The following is a 7,212-nucleotide window of genomic DNA, read 5'->3' on the forward strand; positions in this document are numbered from 1 at the left end:
AATGAAAATGCATACACAATTCCAGGTCAGTCTGCTGACCTTTATGACTATGTCCCCACTGGTCCTGGGGTTCTGGGAACTGCCCTTCCTAGCCTGAAGTCTATTTTTGAGACTCCTTAGGGGTGTTTGGCTTGGCTTTGTTCCTGTTGCTGGTCTGTTATGTTCCCTTCTTGGCTCGCCCCACTGAGGGGGTGGTCAGAATGGACACAATCCCTGCCTTGTGTCCCCAGTATTTCCCTCTGTTGCAGTATGCTCCAGTGACAGGACATCTTGTCTCAAGCTATTTTGGGCCCTATAGTCCTCTCTGTGCCTTATCAGCTCCATGCAGGGATGTCATCCTCAGGGCTTGGTGTGACAGTGTGGGGTCTAGTCCCTCACTCTCTTTTGTTACTTCTGTGTGGACTTGGTAGGCCAACCCCTCTCCCCAACTGTAGGTTTACAGTTGTCCTCCCTAGCACATACCTTGAGCAGGGGGGATGAGGGAGGGGGAGTTACGGCATGGGGAGGGCTCTCGGCTTGTCTCTTATTTGATCAGAAATTTTGTTAACCTTCCTGTTGAGCCTGGTTTTATTTTTTATATGATTTTGAAGTTAGTTGCACATTTTTCTTCCACTCTATGTAAGAATTTCTATTGTAATGCCTCGCAGAATAGTCAGCAGAGACAGCTCACTCAATCTAATTTGGGATCATGGAGACTGAGGTGCATCTTGTTCCTTAGCCTTTTGGGACCACTGTTTCCATGTATCTTTAATTTTACTTTAATTAACTTTTAATTTTTCATATGCATTGAAATAATGAATCTTCTTAGCTCCTGACTAGGAGAGATCAACAGTTGCTCCTTAGATGCCAACCCACAAGCTGCTGAAGCTCTGTCCCCGCTCACTGAACTAGAGCGTGCAGCAGTGTTCGTTGGCACTATGTTGTGCCACTCAACTCTAATGTCCCTCCCTGAGACTCGGGGCTTGATCTGCATCAGCCAGCACATCGGGTCGTCCCTTCAACAAGCAGGGTGTGACACCTGCACATCACAGGCTGCCACGTTCTTCTTGATATAGTCTGGATTCTCGGATGATTTGCTCAGCATATGCTGAAACAATGCAGCCCTGACACGCCCCTTTTCTGATTTTAAACCATACAGTATTGCCCTTCTTTTTGAACAACTACCCGTTGTTCCATTTATAGGCTCCACATGAACACAATAAAGCCTTCTGGAATTCCCTTTCTCTTCAGTGTTGTCCACGGTTTGTTATGACCCAGAGCCGATGTCTGCTTAGGAAATGTGTTTCTGGTTTTCTCTGCTTTCAGTTAAGTTACCGCTGATGTCAGCCATGTTTCCATTCCACGTCCTCTTCTTGAATTTAAGGAAATTACCTTTCAATGTACTGCTGCAACCATTGCTTAGTTATCTTCAGCAAAATCATTTCTTCCATTTGCTTTAGCAGCTCTGCATTCAGGAGAAAGTTCCAGAGTCTCTTATGACATCCACTTTGATCTTTTCTTTCCTGTATTGCTTTTCTTTTCAAAATCATTTTATTGCAGGCTTGAACAACTCTTATCACAATCCATCCATCCCTCCATTGTGTCAAGCACATTTGTTGCTATCATCACTCTCAAAACATTTTCTTTCTATTTGAGCCCTTGGTATCAGCTCCTCATTTTTTCCTCGTGTTTTCATATATGATGTTCTTGATACCACCCGAACAGCTTGTCAGGCCTTCTGCTGTTAATGCTCAATGTGTCAACTCTGTTCTGGATATGGCCTTGACATTTTTGTGAGCTATACTCAAGGTCATATTTTCATTCTTGTGAGCTTGCTTTAATTTTCTTCCAATTCCACTTGAACAATTGATGGTCTGTTTCCCAGTCAGACACTGACCTTATTGGACTGTTCTACTGTCTCTCCCCACAATGAAGTAATTGGAGTCCTGTGTATTCCATCTGATGAAGTGCACATGAATAGTTGCTATTTAAGTTATTGAAAATAAGGGATGTGCTTTTTGTCCGACATCTCAGGGAGGCTGCTGCAGTGGTAGCTGCTCTCCAAGCTTCGGGATGCCTCCCAAGGATGACAAGAAGAAGAAGGATGTTGGGAATTTGGCCAAGAAGGACAAAGACCCAGTGAACAAATCTGGGGTCAAGGCCAAGAAGAAGAAGTGGTCCAAAGGCCAAGTTCAGAATAAGCTCAATAACCTGGTCTTGTTTGACAAAGCCACACATGACAAGCTCTGTAAAGAAGTTACCAGCTATAAGCTTATCACCCCAGCAGGTGTCTCTGAGGGACTGAAGATTCGCAGTTCCCTGGCCAGGGCGGCCCTCCAGGAGATGTTGAATGAAGGACTCATCAACTGGTCTCAAAGCACAGAGCTCAAGTAACTTACACCAGGGACACCAAGGGTGGAGATGCCTAGCAGCCGGTGAAGATGCATGAGCAGACCCAACCAACTGTACCTCTTGAACAATAAAATTTTATTAGCGAAAAAAAGAGGAAGAAAATAAGGTATGTAAAATTGATATACCTATATATGTCTGCGTGGTGCTGTGAATTCTTTAGTGTAGCCCTTCTTCCCATAGTCTGTAAGCCTTACTAAGTGACTGGGTAAAACTGTAAATGTGAGGTTCTTGTCACCCACTAAGGGGATTGGATAATTTGCTAACAAGGTGAATAAGGTGCCTAGGCTAGGGGTTGGTCAGGCTCAGAACGAGTTATCCTAGAGGCTTACAGAGGTCTCCCTGCCATCAGAATGAAGAGCTGAGAGTGAAGCTCATTCTTGGATCTGAAATCCCTGTGCTGAACTTTGTTCATTAAAGAGACAGGGAGGTGGCCTTGGAGATGGCAAAATGTGGGAAGAAGTGGGAGCCGCAGCAGAGCAGTGGCAGCAGAGCCAGCAGAACCAGGACACCGGCGGGAAGGGTGCAGGGAAGAGAGTGAGTGGAAGAAACCTTGGGTCACAGAGATGGAAAGCATGCTGCCAAGATCACATATCTTTCTCCCACAAAGATTGCTAAGGTTGACCCCAATTTGAGGCATTTATCTTCTGGCATTTTCTCTGACAGTGTTCCACTGTAACTCGTAAGATTTCCAGTCACCGCTCCTTCTGGAGTGAATATCCTAGTCCTTCTGCATCGTATATTCTTAGCTTGGAAGCTTGGCTGAAATCTGTTCTTTGCGAATGATCCTGCGGAAAAATATCAGTGGGATATTTTCCAGGATCCGAGTAAGCTACCATAGAACAACAAAACGACAGGTTAGTGGTGGTAAAGAGTGGCAAATAGTTATTTACAAATGATTCTCTCCCCCACCCCCCGATTTTTACTTATTTTTTGTATGTATGTGTTTAGCTTGAACAATCATGTTTACAAGGTGTTAAGGATCAGCTACAAGCCCTAGCAGCCATATGCATCACAGAAGCACCAACACAGTCCTGCGCCATTCTCATAAGTATTCCTATGTCTGAGCGCATTGATGCAGCGACCAGGTCAATCCATCTCATTCTGGACCTCACCCTTCTTCATTGATACCATTCTACAGATTGAGCATTCTGTTGGCTCACCTTTCTTTGCAATGGGTACAAGTGTGGACTGCTTCTAGTCAGGCAAGTCATCATCTTCCAAATTCCCTGACACGAATGAGCGAGTTCTTCTAGTGCTTCTTCATCATGCGGAAGCATTTCCATCGGCATTCCATCAATTCCCGGAGCCTTGCTTTTGGCTAAGGCCTTCAGTGCAGCTTGCACTGTTCCCTGCAGTTCCATGAGTTCGTGCTATTTGCTACTTCTTGAGATGGTGGACTACCAAGTAGTTAATTTTGATACAGTGACTCCATGTTCTTTCCACATTCTTTTGAGGCTCCATCACTCAATATTTTCTCTACAGAATCTTTCAATACTGAGACTCAAGACTTGGGTTTTTCTTCAGTTCCTTTAGTTTAAGATCTTCTGATCATGTTCTTCATTGCTGGTTTCCTCACTCTAGGTTTTGGAACATTTAATTATATTTGGCTTTGTCTTCTCACACTGCCCTTTGAAAATTTCTATTCAGTTCTTGGACTTCATCCTTTCTTCCATTTGCTTTATTGATGCTGTGACTAAGAGCAAGTTTCAGAGTCTCTTCTGACCTCCCACTTGATCTTTTCTTTCTCTCCTGTCTTTTTAATGACTGTCTGCTTTCTCCATGGGAGATGCCCTTGCTGTCCTGTCCTCCCCCAGCTCATCAGGTTTTCTGTCATCAGTGTTCAGTGCATCAAATCTGTTCTTGACATGTCCTCAAAATGCAGAAGTGATGAACCCAAGGTTGTATTTTGGCTCTTGTGGACTTGTTTCAATTTTCTTCAGCTTAGAATTTGGTCAGAAGTTTGTCATATAATCATACTACCTGCAAAGGTAGCTGGAGAATGTAGGCTTTATTGAGAGTGTCCAATTAAATATCAGTGAATTTGACATAATTTTTTGCTACTCAAATGGTATGATTATTTATTCACAGTGTTGAATGGTAGAAGGCTACATTGGTTTTTATGGGAAGATGTTTGCCACTATACATATTTTTAATTATAAAAAATTTGAGGGGGGTTTATAAAATTCACGGAAAAATTCCATTACCTTTGAATTTCATTATCCCATGAACTTTTTCAACCCCCACATAACAGATGTTTACATTTCCAAATATAAGTTCACTAGTCTCTAGTCAATTCTAAACCATAGGGACCCTATAGAAAAGGGTAGAAGTGCCCCTGTGGGCTTCTAAGACTGCGACTCTCTATAGGACCAGAAAGCCTCATCTCTCTCCAGCAGGACAGTTGGCATTTTTGAACTCCTGACCTTGTGAATAGCAGGCCAGAGAGGAATTCACTGCACCACAAGGGTTCCTTTACAAATACAGAAATATTTAAATGCCTTATGGTACTTTTCTCTGAAATCTTGTTAGGTAAGCACTGTAAACATTTTTAAAAGCCTTTCTCAAATAAAAAAAAATGGCCGTGCTATAAAATGAGAAGAAGCCGGATATAGGATATAGGATATAGGATATAGGATATAGGATTGCATTTGTAATGCGAGCTCACATTGAAGAATGAATAGGAAGGAAATCCGCAGAAGCATTAGTTTTAAGGAAAAAATTCACTTTGATGCCAGTCTTCTTGTACTAATCTCTACGGTTAATTTTTTTTAAATTCGCAAATGAAATAAATTTATTAAAAAATAATTTAAACCAGAAAATAATTTTGGTTATCTGTTAAATTGAGAATTGGAAAAAAATTATCTTGAATACATTATTGAGATAATCACATCAGTTCTCTACTACTTTTATTTACATCTATTAAAGAAAAAAACACCACCTTTGTCTCTAATCCAGTAAAATGTACAAGTAAAGTGAAAACAAAATTTTCCGAGAGATAGTGAAAGGCAACTGCTCTGTTTATTCCTAAGCTATTTTAATATTTTACTCCGTGGTCTTCACTGCACTTCTCAGTACACAGTGGCAGCATATTAAGCAGACTGGGGGAGCTGTGGCTCTTTTTGACTGCAGTGAATGAGCTCTCATTGTTTGTCAGCATGCATCATTCTTCCCACATCACTCACATCAGTTATGGCCACACAGCCAGGCTCAAACCATAAGTGTCTGCTGTGGGACAGGGTTGAAAAGCATCCTCATCTTCAGTGTGCCAACAATGAAAACCATGTTTGTGCATGCTCCCTGGAATCGATTGCTAGAATGTTTGAAAATAGTAGTTAGATATATTCTCTCTTACTCTGAGGAAACATGCACACGCACACACACACACACACACACACACACACACATCTATGCCACCATTATTTTTATTTTTGGAAATAATCTGTTTTCCCTTTGCCCCTTTCAGCTGAAAAAGCTGCATCTGATGAGTGCTATTTGTGCACAAAGGCAATTTTCAGAATGAGAAGAAGGCTGCTGCCTGCTCTTCCCGAGAGGAATCGCAGTGGAAGAGATATGGAAACTCCAGATTATCCCTTTCAATTGAATATTGCCTGCATTAGTTTAAAAGTATACAAATAATCATGTTCTGTGTATTTTCATCTCTCCTTACTTCCCACCAGAAAAATGATAATGGTTTCATCGACTCTCTAAACGTCATCCACGGCCAATGAAATATTTCTTGCACTAGGTGACCTGGATTCCTATTGTAAACATAACGGAAAAAGGAAAAACTGTGTACTGTACATTGTTTGACTCCTGGCAGCCCGGTGTGCCAAAGTAGACCTTTGTGCTCTGTAGGGCTCTCGATGCTGAATTCTCAGAGTAGGTCAGCAGGCCCTCTATGGTGCCGCTGAGTGGACTTGAGCCTCCAACCTCTTGGTTAGTGCAGTGTAACTATTTGCACAAGGCCTGAATTCCAACCAGTCTGAGGAGAAAGGCTACAGTCATATCCTTTCATTAGCTCTTTTCTACCAGGATCATTCCTCAAAATGGCAACAAGAGGAAGTACCTTTCAAACACCCAGACTTTGGAGTAATGCCCTGAGGACTGTGTGGTTTCCTTAAATAGTAAATGGCACAGTCAAAAGTTACACTTTTTGCCTTGATTTAAAATCAACATGTTTCCCTTCAGATAGGATTAAAAGCCTGTGTTAGACTGGGCTTGCTAGAGAAACAAACCCAGGACACGTATGATTTTATATAGGTATATACACACACACAACATGAATAAATAAACAGCTAATTAGTCCATAGAGCAGTACAGAGGGCTCAGTACAACTCACTTCCATGAGGCAGTTAATACACTGGCAGTCCTTCAACTCATGAGGGCTGCTGGGTATAAGTCAAGGAAGCAAACAGCTGAGTCTTCTGTAGAGCAATACGGGCAGTCTGGGCACAGGCAGCAAACAGTAGGGTGGGTCAACAGTCAGCCAGATGACAGGGTCCGACAGTTCCCATTTCAAATGATATGTGGTGAAGCATGTCTAGAAGGAACCTCAAAATGTAGTGACATGGTCCATGGGTTGGGTGTCCCACAGGCAGTGTAGCTTGCAAGTTGTGGCAGAGAACTAGCTAAGGCAGCCACACACTGGTCTTATCATCAGAGAGCAAGAGACAGAAAGGCAAGGTTCTCAGAGCCATTTATCTCTTTGCCCTTCAATTAAACTGTGACCTTATTAACCCCACATGAGCTTCTTGGCCAGGTTAGCACAATAAAGCTACCTATCACAGAGCAGAACTGAGCCAAGGACAGCACATCAATGTG

At 42.4% G+C, this 7,212-nt stretch overlaps 1 pseudogene; it reads left to right on the forward strand.

The window, feature by feature from the left end:
• Positions 1–2,052: 2,052 nt before the first annotated feature.
• Positions 2,053–2,428, forward strand: LOC101640998 (annotated as a pseudogene).
• Positions 2,429–7,212: the final 4,784 nt, after the last annotated feature.

Source organism: Echinops telfairi, unplaced genomic scaffold, assembly GCF_000313985.2.
Source record: "Echinops telfairi isolate 266 unplaced genomic scaffold, ASM31398v2 ScPeMD7_6;HRSCAF=24_0, whole genome shotgun sequence".
Lineage (NCBI taxonomy): Eukaryota > Metazoa > Chordata > Mammalia > Afrosoricida > Tenrecidae > Echinops > Echinops telfairi.